The following is a 13,896-nucleotide window of genomic DNA, read 5'->3' on the forward strand; positions in this document are numbered from 1 at the left end:
GTGCTTTTTCCACTTTCCTTCTGGAACATTCTTTATGCATATATATTGGTATGTTGATAATTCCAATAGAAAGACCCCTGATGTTCTGTTCATTTGTCTTAATCCTTATTTTTTTCTATTCCTCAGACTGAATAATTTTAATTGATGTAATTTCAAGTTCACTAATTTTTTCCTTTGTACAATTGAGGTTTCTGCTGAACCACCTTAGTGAATATTTTCTTATTTTTCAATTCCAGAATTTCTATTTTGTTCTTAATTATAATTTCTATCTTTTTATTGATATTTTCTATTTGATGAAACATCATTCTCATTCTTTCCTTGAATTCTTTTGACATGATTTAATTTAACCCTTCAAACAGATCTATAATAGCTGATGTAAAATCTTTGTATGTAATGTTTAACATCTGTGCTTCCTCAGTGCCCCTTACTATCCTTCTTCTTCTTCCTCCTCCTCCTCCTCCTCCTCCTCCTCCTCTACTTCTTCTCCTCCTCCTCCTCCTCCTTCTTCTTGTTTTTAACTTGTGGTTAGGCCATACTTTCTTGTTTTTTGCTTCTTTTTCAAAAAATTTTGCTGAGCACTGGATATTTTATATAATATCATGTAGCAATCAGGAAATCAGATCACCCTACAACCCGTACCAATTTATCATTGTTTTTACTGGTGGTAGTTGTCGTTACTTTTGGTATTTGTTTGCTTGGCCAAATTCTGCCAAGCCTATATTGTTTGTTGTGTAGCCACTGAAGTCATTGCTGAGTTCACACATAATTAGGTAGATATTTCTTTAAATATCTTGAACCAATAAATCTCCCAGCCAAGCTTGGCCAAGGGGCTCTGGATATGTGCTACAACCTGTGCTCTAGTAGCTTGCAAATGTGGCTTAGACTTCACTTTATACTTGCACAGAACCTTTGAGTAAGGCAGAGCTGAGAGATTAGGGTCTTTTCTAGTCTTTCCTGATGGTGTAACCAACCATGCAATATGCACATGGCCTTCTAGATTCCCCAAAATATGTAAATTCTTTTCAAAGTGCCCTGTGGACATCTCACTCCCACGTTTTTCCTTTTAAGTCTTTTAATCAGTCTCCTGTGCGCCCAACTTGTACCCCTACCTCAGGCAGTTGCGATGTTAAACAATTTCCACAGATTGTTTTTGACAAACACCCTGGGGATGGAATGTTCCCCTACAGAGCAGGCTCTAAGTCAGGTCAAACAGAGACAAACCCTGAAAAAGGAGCTTTCCCAGGGGGCAGCCAGTCAGGCCAAACACTCTCAGTTCTCTGGGGACAGAGCTTTTGGAGCAGCTCCAGACTCCTTCTTCCCTCTCTGGTAGCTGCTAGGCTGCTGGTTCTCCCTGTTACCATGGTTACAAGACTGTTAGTTTTCAAGGCTACTGTGGGGAGCTAGGGAGAAGGGGATGGGGCAAATTAAAATGTTACAAAGCTCACTGTTCTTTCCAAGATGCAGCTGTTTTTCTTGAATAGATGTGCCTTGGATTTTTGTAAACCTTTGGTTAATTTGCAGAGTTTTGAGAAAGTTAATTTCTGACAACTTTTGAAGGATTCTTACTGCTTTTATGGAGGAGTGGATTTCGAGAGGTGCTTACCCTGTCATTCCAGATGTGCTTCTGCTGTTTATTTTTAATTTAATTTTCTGCTTTGCCGATTTATAAGTTTTCTATTTATCTTTTTTGATAGATTCTGGATACAAGTCTTTAGACAAATACACGCTTTGTGAACATCTTCTGCCAGGTTGTTTCTTGCCTTTTCACTCTGTGGATCCAATCTTGCACTGCGGTACTCAACCAAATAATTTTGTCATGTAAAGGAGGATTAAACAGTTGGTTTCACCTACCAGGTATGCAAGAATATCTACTGACTAAAATAGAAATGGCTGAGTGGTGGAAATTCGTGGTCATTTTGGGTTATGAGGTATGATTAAAATTCTTCACATCTGATTTTATATTTTTTACTACTAAAATAATATGTAAATATATAATCATTGTAAAAATGAAATAAAATAGAAGTAATTAGAGACAACAGTAAATGTCCCCTCTTCCCTCTCTTCTACTCATGACAGTCTCTGTTGTTTATGCTTGGTGGAAAAGAAAGTCTCCTTTTCAATTCTTTTCTATGAATTTACACTTATACACATATACCTAGGTACACATATATGTTTAGGTAGGGAAAGATTTACAAGTAGGATTATTCTAGCTAAAGATTTTGTAACTTGGTGATTTTCTATTTCTGTTATTTTTTAAGACTATATTGTATTCCATTTTAAAGCTATATTGTAGAAATGCTAAGTTTTGCAAAAAAAAAAAAAATTGGACTACTTCCAACCTTTCACATTAAGAAACAATGCTGGCCAGTCTTCATAAGTGTTTCTAGATTTATGTATGAATATTTGTGAAGACTTGGATCCTGGAAATAGAATTCATGAACAAAATGCTGGAACATTTCTGTTACTTCTACCAAAAGGCACATTGCCTCTTAGCTTTACTTTCACCTACAGTTTATCTATACATATTTTCCTACCTCTTCAACAAAAGTTAGGACTAGTCAGGTATGGTGGTACACACCTGTATTCCCAGTGACTTGGGAGGCTGAGGCAGGAGGATCACAAGTTCAAAGTCAGCCTCAACCAATTAGCAAGGCCCTAAGCAACTTACAATACCCTGTCTCAAATTTAAAAAAAAAAATCTTAAAAAGATCTGGAGATGTGGCTCTGTGGTTTAGCAGCCCTACCTTCAATCCCTGGTACTAGAAAAAAAAAAGTTAAGATTAGCATTCTTTCTAAATTTGATGTTTGAATGCTTAAAATATATTTTAGGACTTTAGTATTTTCCTGATTACTTCTGAGATTGAGAATGTTTTTCATCTGTTCGTGTTTTAAAATCTCTTCTTCCGTGAATTGTTTATACTATCCTTCAGCTACTTTAAGTTTTGTCTTATTGATTTATATTTTTTATTTACATGTCTACCCATTAAGTATTTTACTGAATTTTTATGCTCATATTTGAATTCTGTGCATGCTATCCTTTTATATTAATTTTTAAACACAGAGATTGTCTATCTAATTTTGTATCTCTATAATTTCTGTCTTGCTTAAGAAAGCATACCTCAATTTGATATTATAAAATACTTCCTTAGATTTCCTTTTAATAATTTTACAATTTTGCTTTGTGACGTCTTTTCATTTTTATAGAGGGACACATTGCTTTCTAAAATGGTTTTATTTTGTCTTAAATCTACCTCTTGTAAATGTATGAGTTTTAGAACAACTTAGTGTATGTGTTTTCAAATGCATGGGAAATTGTCCTCAACATATTTATCAAGTTTCCACACTTCATCTCAGATTTGAAAGGCTGCCTGTAACAAACCTAAACCCGACGTTTACAGGAGTCTGCCTTAGGACTCCTCAGTTCCACTGATTGCTGAGGCTATTTCTGTGCAATTTCTCCACTGTTCTATTTACTACAGCTTTACAGCAGGCTATTCTGCCTGACAGGGAAGCCCCACCCCTTGCTCTTTTCTTTTCCTTTTTCTTGGTTTATCTTTCTTTTTTATTATTATTTTATTATTTTTCTTCTTTTTTAAAAAAAATTTATTTATTTTTTTTAGACATACATGACAGTAGAATGCATTTTTTTCTTTTTTTTTATTGGTTGTTCAAACATTACAAAGCTCTTGACATATCATATTTCATATATTAGATTGAAGTGGGTTATGAACCCCCAATTTTACCCCAAATGCAGATTGCAGAATCACGTCGGTTACACATCCACAATTTTACATAATGCCCTATTAGTAATTGTTGTATTCTGCTTCTTTTCCTATCCCCTACTATCCCCCCTCCCCTCCCATCTTCTCTCTCTGCCCCATCTACTGTAATTCATTTCTCTCCTTGTTTATTTTCCCATTCCCCTCACAACCTCTTATATGTAATTTTGTATAGCAATGAGGGTCTCCTTTCATTTCCATGCAATTTCCCTTTTCTCTCCCTTTCCCTCCCATCTCATGTCTCTGTTTAATGTTAATCTTTTCTTCCTACTCTTCCTCCCTGCTCTGTTCATAGTTGCTCTCATATATCAAAGAAGACATTTGGTATTTGTTTTTTAGGGATTGGCTAGCTTCACTAAGCATAATCTGCTCTAGTGCCATCCATTTCCCTGCAAATTCTATGATTTTGTCATTTTTTATTGCTGCATAGTACTGCATTGTGTATAGATGCCACATTTTTTTTATCCATTCATCTATTGAAGGGCATCTGAGTTGGTTCCACAGTCTAGCTATTGTGAATTGTGCTGCTATGAACATCGATGTGGCAGTATCCCTGTAGCATGCTCCTTCAAGGTCTTCAGGGAATAGTCCGAGAAGGGCAATAGCAGGGTCAAATGGTGGTTCCATTCCCAGCTTTCCCAGGAATCTCCAAACTGCTTTCCAAATTGGCAGCACCAATTTGCAGTCCCACCAGAAATGTACAAGTGTAGCCTTTTCTCCACATCCTCGCCAGCACTTGTTGTTGTTTGACTTCATAGTGGCTGCCAATCTTACTGGAGTGAGATGGTATCTTAGGGTGGTTTTGATTTGCATTTCTCTGACTGCTAGAGATAGTGAGCATTTTTTCATGTACTTGTTGATTGATTGTATATCCTCCTCTGAGAAGTGTCTGTTCAGGTCCTTGGCCCATTTGTTGATTGGGTTATTTGTTATCTTATTGTCTAATTTTTTTGAGTTCTTTGTATACTCTGGATATTAGGGCTCCATCTGAAGTGTGAGGAGTAAAAATTTGTTCCCAGGATGTAGGCTCCCTATTTACCTCTCTTATTGTTTCTCTTGCTGAGAAAAAACTTTTTAGTTTAAGTAAGTACCATTTGTTGATTCTTGTTATTAACTCTTGTGCTATGGGTGTCCTATTAAGGAATTTGGAGCCCGACCCCACAATATGTAGATTGGAGCCAACTTTTTCTTCTATCAGACGCAGAGTCTCTGATTTGATATCAAGCTCCTTGATCCATTTTGAGTTAACTTTTGTGCATGGCGAGAGAAAGGGATTCAGTTTCATTTTGTTGCATATGGATTTCCAGTTTTCCCAACACCATTTGTTGAAGATGCTATCCTTTCTCCATTGCATGCTTTTAGCCCCTTTATCAAATATAAGATAGTTGTAACTTTGTGGATTAGTCTCTGTGTCCGCTATTCTATACCATTGGTCCACCCGCCTGTTTTGGTACCAGTACCATGCTGTTTTTGTCACTATTGCTCTGTAATATAGTTTGAAATCTGGTATCGCTATACCGCCTGATTCACACTTCCTGCTTAGAATTGCATTTGCTATTCTGGGTCTTTTATTTTTCCATATGAATTTCATGATTGCTTTATCTATTTCTACAAGAAATGCCGTTGGGATTTTGATTGGCATTGCATTAAACCTATAGAGAACTTTTGGTAATATCGCCATTTTGATAATGTTAGTTCTGCCTATCCATAAACAGGGTATATTTTTCCATCTTCTAAGATCTTCTTCTACTTCTCTCTTTAGGGTTCTGTAGTTTTCATTGTATAAATCTTTCACCTCTTTTGTTAGGTTGATTCCCAAGTATTTTATTTTTTTTGAGGATATTGTGAATGGAGTGTTTTTCCTCATTTCCGTTTCAGAAGATTTGTCGCTGATATACAGAAATGCCTTTGATTTATGTGTGTTGATTTTATATCCTGCCACTTTGCTGAATTCATTTATTAGTTCTAGTAGTTTCTTTGTAGACCCTTTTGGGTCTTCTAGGTATAGAATCATGTCATCTGCAAATACTGATAATTTAAGTTCTTCTTTTCCAATTTTTATGCCTTTAATTTCTTTCGTCTGTCTAATTGCTCTGGCCAGTGTTTCGAGAACTATATTGAATAGAAGTGGTGATAGAGGGCATCCCTGTCTTGTTCCGGATTTTAGAGGGAATGCCTTGAACTTTTGTCCATTCAGAATGATGCTAGCCTGAGGCTTAGCATAGATAGCTTTTACAATGTCAAGGTAAGTTCCTGTTATCCCTAGTTTTTCTAATGTTTTGAACATAAAGGGATGCTGTACTTTGTCGAATGCTTTCTCTGCATCTATGGAGATGATCATATGGTTCTTATTTTTAAGTCTATTGATGTGGTGAATAACATTTATTGATTTCCGTATATTGAACCATCCTTGCATCCCAGGGATGAATCCTACTTGATCATGGTGCACAATTTTCTTCATGTGTTTTTGTATTCGATTCGCCAGAATTTTATTCAGGATTTTTGCATCTAGGTTCATTAGAGATATTGGTCTGTAGTTTTCTTTCTTTGAGGTGTCTTTGTCTGGTTTCGGAATCAGGGTGATCTTGGCCTCATAGAATGAATTTGGAAGAGCTCCCTCTTTTTCTATTTCTTGTAATAACTTGAAAAGTATTGGTATTAATTCTTCTTTAAAGGTTTTGTAAAACTCTGCTGTATACCCATCCGGTCCTGGGCTTTTCTTGGTTGGTAGTCTTTTGATGGCTTCTTCAATTTCATCCATTGATATTGGTCTGTTCAAATTGTGTGTATCCTCCTGACTCAGTCTGGGCAAATCATATGACTTAAGAAATTTATCGATGTCTTCACTATCTTCTATTTTATTGGAATATAGGTTTTCAAAATAATTTCTAATTGTCTTCTGTATTTCTGTAGCATCTGTTGTGATATTGCCTTTTTCATCCCGTATGTTAGTAATTTGAGTTCTCTCTCTTCTTCTCTTCATTAGCATGGCTAAAGGTCTGTCGATCTTATTTATATTTTCGAAGAACCAACTTTTAGTTTTGTTAATTTTTTCAATAGTTTCTTTTGTTTCAATATCATTGATTTCCGCTCTGATTTTAATTATTTCTTGCCTTATGCTACATTTGCTGTTGTTTTGCTCTTCCTTTTCTAGGGCTTTGAGATGAAGTGTGAGGTCATTTATTTGTTGGTTTTTTCTTTTTTTGAGGAATGACCACCAGGCGATGAATTTTCCTCGTAAAACTGCTTTCATTGTGTTCCATAGATTCCGATATGTTGTGTATGTATTTTCATTTATCTCTAAGAATTTTTTGATTTCCTCCTTTATGTCTTCTGTAACCCATTGATCATTCAGTAACATATTGTTCATTTTGCATGTGATGTAGGACTTTTCCTTCCTTCTTTTATCATTGATTTCCAGTTTCATTCCATTATGATCAGATAAAATGCATGGTATTATCTCCACCCCTGTATATTTACTGAGGGTTGCCCTATGGCATAATATATGGTCTATTTTTGAAAAGGATCCATGTGCTGCTGAGAAAAAAGTGTATCCATTTGATGATGGTTGATATACTCTATATATGTCAGTTAAGTCTAGGTTATTGATTGTGATATTGAGTTTTATAGTTTCTTTATTCAACTTTTGTTTGGAGGATCTGTCCAATGGTGAGAGAGGTGTGTTGAAGTCACCCATAATTATTGTGTTGTGGTCTATTTGATTCTTGAACTTGAAGAGAATTTGTTTTATGAATGTCGCAGCACCATGATTTGGTGCATAAATATTGATAATTGTTATGTCTTGTTGGTGAATGGTTCCTTTTAACAGTATATAATGTCCTTCTTTATCCCTTTTGATTAACTTAGTCTTGAAGTCGATTTTATTCGATATGAGGATGGCCACCGCTGCTTGCTTACGAGGACCGTGTGCGTGGTATATTTTTTCCTATCCTTTCACCTTCAGCCTGTGTATGTCTTTTCCAATCAGATGTGTCTCCTGGAGGCAGCATATTGTTGGATTTGGTTTTTTAATCCACGATACCAGCCTATGTCGCTTTATTGGAGAGTTTAAGCCATTGACATTCAGAGTTACTATTGATATATGGTTTGCACTTCCAGCCATGTTTGATTATTTATCCCGTTTTTAAAAAATTTAGTTTGTTTCTCCATGATTATCTTTCCCCTCGCCCTCTGTCTTTACTGAGGCACTTCCCACTGATGGTTTTGGTTATTGTTTTTCATTTCTTCCTCGTGTAGTGTTTTGCTCAAAATGCTTTGCAATGCTGGTTTTCTGGCTGCAAATTCTTTTAACTTTTGTTTATCATGAAAGATTTTTATTTCGTTGTCATACCTGAAGCTTAATTTTGCTGGATACAGAATTCTTGGTTGGCATCCATTGTCTTTCAGTGTTTGAAATACATTGTTCCATGACCTTCTTGCTTTCAGTGTCTGTGATGAAAAATCCGTTGTTAACCTTATTGGTTTACCCCTGAATGTAATCTGTCTCCTTTCTCTTGTAGCTTTTAATATTTTCTCTTTGTTCTGTATATTGGATATCTTCAAACAATGTGTCTTGGTGTTGGTCTACTGTGATTTTGTGTGCTCGGTGTCCTGTATGCATCTTCAATTTGTATATCTGTTTCCTTTTTTATTTTTGGAAAGTTTTCTGTAATTATTTCATTCAGCAGGTTACTCATTCCCTTGGTTTGAATCTCTGTACCTTCTTCTATCCTGATGACTCATAAATTTGGTTTTTTTATGTTATCCCATAACTCTTGGATGTTTTTCTCATGATTTTTTACCAGCCTTTCTGAGTTGGCTAGACTCTTTTCAAGATGATATATTTTGTCTTCATTCTCTGACGTTCTGGCTTCTACTTGCTCCACTCTGTTAGTGATACTGTCAATTGAGTTTTTAATTTGGTTTATCGTTTCCTTCATTTCTAGAATTATTGTTTGATTATTTTTTGTAATCTCTGTCTCCTGATAGAGATGCTTTACTTCTTCTTTTATCTATTTATGTAATTCATTCTCAATGTGTTCTTTCGGTGCTTGAATTTGCTGTCTTGTATCCTCTTTAAGGTTCCATTCCATCTGTCTAAGGTGTTCCTTGAGTTCTTTATATGACCATTTTTCTGATGACTCTAGGTCCTCCTGAATGTTTAGGCTGTCCTGCATTGTTTGTACTCCTTTTCTTCCTTGGTTTTTGAAGCTGCTCATGTTACTTCTTGTTCTGTTTGACTGCTGAGTTACTGTTTACTCCTATAAATTTATTAGATGCTTGGGAGGAAAGGTATTAGAAGGGAAGGGAAGAAGTCACTAAAGAGAATGAGAGTAAGCAGGTAGAATTCAAGGAAGGGGGATAAGATAATTGAAAAGAAATGAAAAGAGAAAAGAAGAAAAAAAATAGGAAATAAAAAAAGAAAAATAATTTAAAAAAATAATAAAAAAATTAAAATTAAAATTAGAAGAAAAAAAATTAAAAAAAATTTGTAAAAAAAATTTAAAAAAACAACAAGAAAATTGAAAATGAAAGAAAAACCCAAATCAAAAAAAAAAAAAAGAGAAAAGAAAAAAGAAAAAAAAACTAATAAATGCAGTCTTAGAGTTTGATTAACTTCTCTTCCAGAGGTGGCACTGTGCCCACCAGGCCAAGTTTGTCCTCTCAATACGCGGGAACCAATCACTGTGCAGCAGCTCCTCCCAGACTGGGTGAGTCTCCAATCCTGAGTGCCTAGGGCCTCCTCTTGTGTCTAGTCACTTCCCACTTTTCCTCTAGCCCGGCCCCTCTCACGGGTGCCGCTCACCACAATACTGGCTACACGCCAGGTCTGTTGCTCCCGGGAGCCCTGTTTTCATGAACAACTGGGCACACTCTTCCAGTTTGCCATTCCCTCAGACCCTAAGTTTGTAGAGCTTGGGGCTGAGAATCCTCAGCGAATTTTACTTGCCCTCTGGTAGCCACGCCCCCGGTAGCTGGTGCAAGAGACCTCAGCTGTCAGCACTGGTGGGAGCGGTAGTTCCACGCCTCGGGTCCTGCACCACCTCTGATTCCCTGGGTCTGGCTATCGCGTTCACAGGAGAGCTGGGAGGGGCCCTTACGGGAGAGCTGGGAGGGGCCCTTAAGGTTTCACTGATGTGTGGAGAGGGAAGGCTAGGGAATTACACACCTGTAGCCGCAGGTTTCAATGAAGTTATCTCCTCCGCCGCAGTCTGATGACGTCAGTTCTCTGCCATGGTGGTGTCTCTTGCAAATGGTGACAGTTCGTTTCCCTTTTCAGGGTGACCAATGCAACGGGTGGGTCCTTACTGTCTCTCCCAAGCCCCATTTCAAACCTGTGGCCACTACTTATGAAGGCTTGGTAGGCATTTACCTCCGTAGGATCAGAAGGGCTGACCAGTTGTTTCAGCCGGATGGATTAGTGCTGAGTCACAGCTGTTTGTCTTCGGGAAGCAGGCGAACGGGAGCTTGAATTCAGCCAATCCGGGCTCAGTGTGTGTTCTGAGAGGCCCAGACTGTTCGCCCCAGATCCACGTCAGCTCAGCATTGCCTAGTAATCCTGAGTAAACAGATTTAGGTTGTTTACGACTCCCTATGCCTGCACAGCTGAAGAGGTCAGAGACTTGATCTCTCTGCGCCGGCAGCCATGTTGGAATCAACAATTTATTCTTGTAGTTCTATTAAGTTTTCCTTCATATATTTCCTTGTCATTTATATATAAATATGTACACACATATACTTACCCATACACACATACAACTATTGCAGTTTTCTAGTTGATGTATTTACCTACCTCCTAAATCAGTTGATTGTTTTATTTACAATAATTGTCAATCCATCTTCTAGCTTACATTTGATTTTGCAATTCTTTTAGCTCTATAGTGTTTTTTTATTAACCCCCCAAATAAGCATTATTTCATGCAATCATTGTAGATTAGATTCTGTAAGATATTTATCATATAATTTATACACAATTTTTTTTCTTACAACTTAGATCGTCTTTTAGAGATTTTTTTTTCCTCTTCTACTTAAAAAACACTCTGGAAATTACTTATGTGAGAGTTTTCCGGTGGTAGATCACCTCAGTTTTATCATGAAGAAACTATCTCCTTTGTGTTTGTTAAAGATAACCTTTTTAGGAATTCAATTCTTATTTTATTGTTGTTTTCTCTCAGTACTCTGAAGATTTTAATATTTTATCACCATTAGGCCTTGTGATTGCTGCTTTCAATCTAATCACTACTTGTGTAAATTGCTCTTGTATAAATTCCTCTCTGAATCCTAACTACTTTTCTTCTGCATTCTATAGGTTTACTAGGGTGAGTGTAATTGTGGCTTTTTGAAAATGTACCAGGTCCATGAGTTTTCATCAATCCTGGGAAATCCTCAGGTATTTGATGCCTCTCTTTCTTATTTCCCTCTCCCAGCCTGCTTTTCTCCTAATTTTCATTTCAGCTATGTCTGTTTAGTTGGTCATTTATTTTCCACTTACATCTTTTTAAAAAAAATTTCTAGAATCCCAATATTGTTCTTTTCCAAATCTGCTTTACTCTGAAAATTTCTCTTTTGTTTCTTTAGTTATAGTAATATATATCACAACAATGCTTCAGATAACAAGGGACCTCAGATCATGGTGGTCCCATAAGATAATAATGGAGTAGTAAAAGTCCTATAATCTAGCATCCTTACTGTTCCTTTTTTGCATTAAGATGTGTTTAGAGGGGATAGGAAAGGTAGCAGAATACAACAGTCACTAATATGGCAGTATGTAAAAATGTGGATGTGTAACCGACGTGATTCTGCAATCTGCATTTGGGGTAAAATTGGGAGTTCATAACCCACTTCAGTCTAATGTATGAAATATGATATGTCAAGAGCTTTGTAATATTGTGAACAACCAATAAAAAAAAGATATATTTAGATGCACAAATACTTACTGTTGTGTTATAGTTGCCTGCAGTATTCAGAATGGTATTCTGTTGTGCAGGTTTGTAGCCTAGAAGCAACTGGCTACCCCGAATGGCTCACGTATGTCATAGACTATTCCATATAGTTTTGTGAAGGTGCATTCTATGAGGTTCACAAGACAAAACTGACTAATGACACACTTTTCAGAATGTAGCCCATTGTTCAGTGATACATGACTTTATATTAAACTTAGTTATTTTATCTATTGACTCCAATACTTTGTTGGTCCAGTTCTATGTTTGTTATTTCTACTCTTTCTTTTATACTGGAATTTTTTTTTCACACATGTGGTTTTTGTTGTTGTTTGGTTAGGGTTTATAATTGTGGGAATTTTCTTTTTTGGGGAGACGGGTGAAAGCCTAGGTAGAGGATGCATTACTTGAGAAAGAATTGGCATTAATTCAGAATAGGCAAATCAGAACAAGGACTTCTTTATCTTGGGATTTTATGTATCACACAAATAGTGCACGTTAAAAACCTAACTCCCTGGTCATTGTTGGTGACCTTTCTCACTCCCACCCAAAATTGAAGCTCAGTCAGTCTTTCCCTCTGTTTGAGTCTTCTGAACATTTTTCTTCTAATTTATTCCTTTTCTTAGATATTAGCTCTTCCTAAAACTCTTCTTGAGAAAACACAAAGAATGAAGCTCTCTGCCTATTCCAGAGGTTGCAGTAGCTTTTTGGTCTCTCTATACACCTTGGGATGGTTTTCTGACTTTGCCCCTGATCCCAGTGATTTTCTTTATTTGGGGAGTGGGTACCAGTCCCATTTTGTATCCCCAGTCCTATTTTGTATTTTATTTAAAGACAGGGTCTCACTGAGTTGCTTAGCACCTTGCTGTTGCCGATGCTGACGTTGAACTTGTCATCCTCCTGTCTCAGCCTCCTGAGCCACTGGGATGACAGGTGTGTGCCACCATGTCTGGCCCCAGTGATCTTCTTGTCTTCCATTTATGTAAATTTTAAAAATATATAATCCTCCTGATAGTTTAGATGATTTGTTGTTGTAGAATTTTGACATATGTAGTTTGCCATATTACTGTACAGATTTTTGACACACATGCCCATGTGGTGGAGTGGGAAGTTGAATTCAAATATCACGAACTAGTCATATTCTTCTAGCTTGAATTTTATTAGCATTAGTATTACATTTTTATATGAATTATATTTAGATTATCATTTCAGATTTTTCCATTTTAAGATTCAGAGCTTACCAGCAGTCTCAACCATGATTTCATATCTCAGGGGAGATTTTCTAGTCTAGCTTGGGTGATGTCAGGTGTCCACTCTTAGTCCAGTCAGATAGACCTTGGGGATTGTTCTACAGCATCTTAGTCACGGGTGGGGTTGTGCAGATGCTGGGAGAGGATGTGGGATGCAGATGAATATCCAAGGAAGGGAGTGGCATGAAGCAGGACTGGGCAGAGGGACAAGTCAGAGTGCCATTCAGGCAAGACAAAACCTAAACCAGTCCACAGAGGGACATCTGCCATGATTAGTCACTGGAGGTGGGCCTCCCCAGGAAGGACATACCCTGAGTCAGGGGGGCTCTATAGCTGGGGGAGCCACTAAATTAGCTCAGAGCCTTCTCCACAGCAAGGGCAACATGTCCCCTTGAGTGAGAGTTGAGGGACATATTCCAGGTTGTTCCTAGTCCTTCCATATACACCTCATAGCACTTACCTCATTGCTAGGGATAAAACATGAGTTGGAAAATGGAAAGTCTGGTACATAAGAAAGACTTAGCAAATGTTGCCCTCCCATGGCACCTTTTCCATTTGTGACTGCCACTTTGTTAGTTTTACCTAATTTCAGCTGGACTCAAAGGTTAGGCATGAAGAAGCTATGTGGTGTGGTTTACCTAGGACCTGCAGGTCCTCAGCATGGACTGTCCCTTCAGCATCTGGGGAAGGGATAATGGATGAACATGCAAGGCCCAGGCTAGGTTATGTAGGGAACAGAATTCTGGGAGGTCTGAGACTTGTCTAGGTTAAACAGAAGGAGAGGGACTATTGCTAAGCAGGAAAGACCTAAGGCCCACGCATGAGTAAAGGCCCATGGCAAATATACATGGACAAGGGGATGGCAAATGCACCTGCTCAGGATCACAATGACAAGAAGGGAAGCTAGGTCTGAGGTGAGCTCTCAGA

This window comes from Spermophilus citellus (assembly GCF_964194105.1).
Source record: "Spermophilus citellus genome assembly, chromosome: 6".
In the NCBI taxonomy this organism is placed as follows: domain Eukaryota; kingdom Metazoa; phylum Chordata; class Mammalia; order Rodentia; family Sciuridae; genus Spermophilus; species Spermophilus citellus.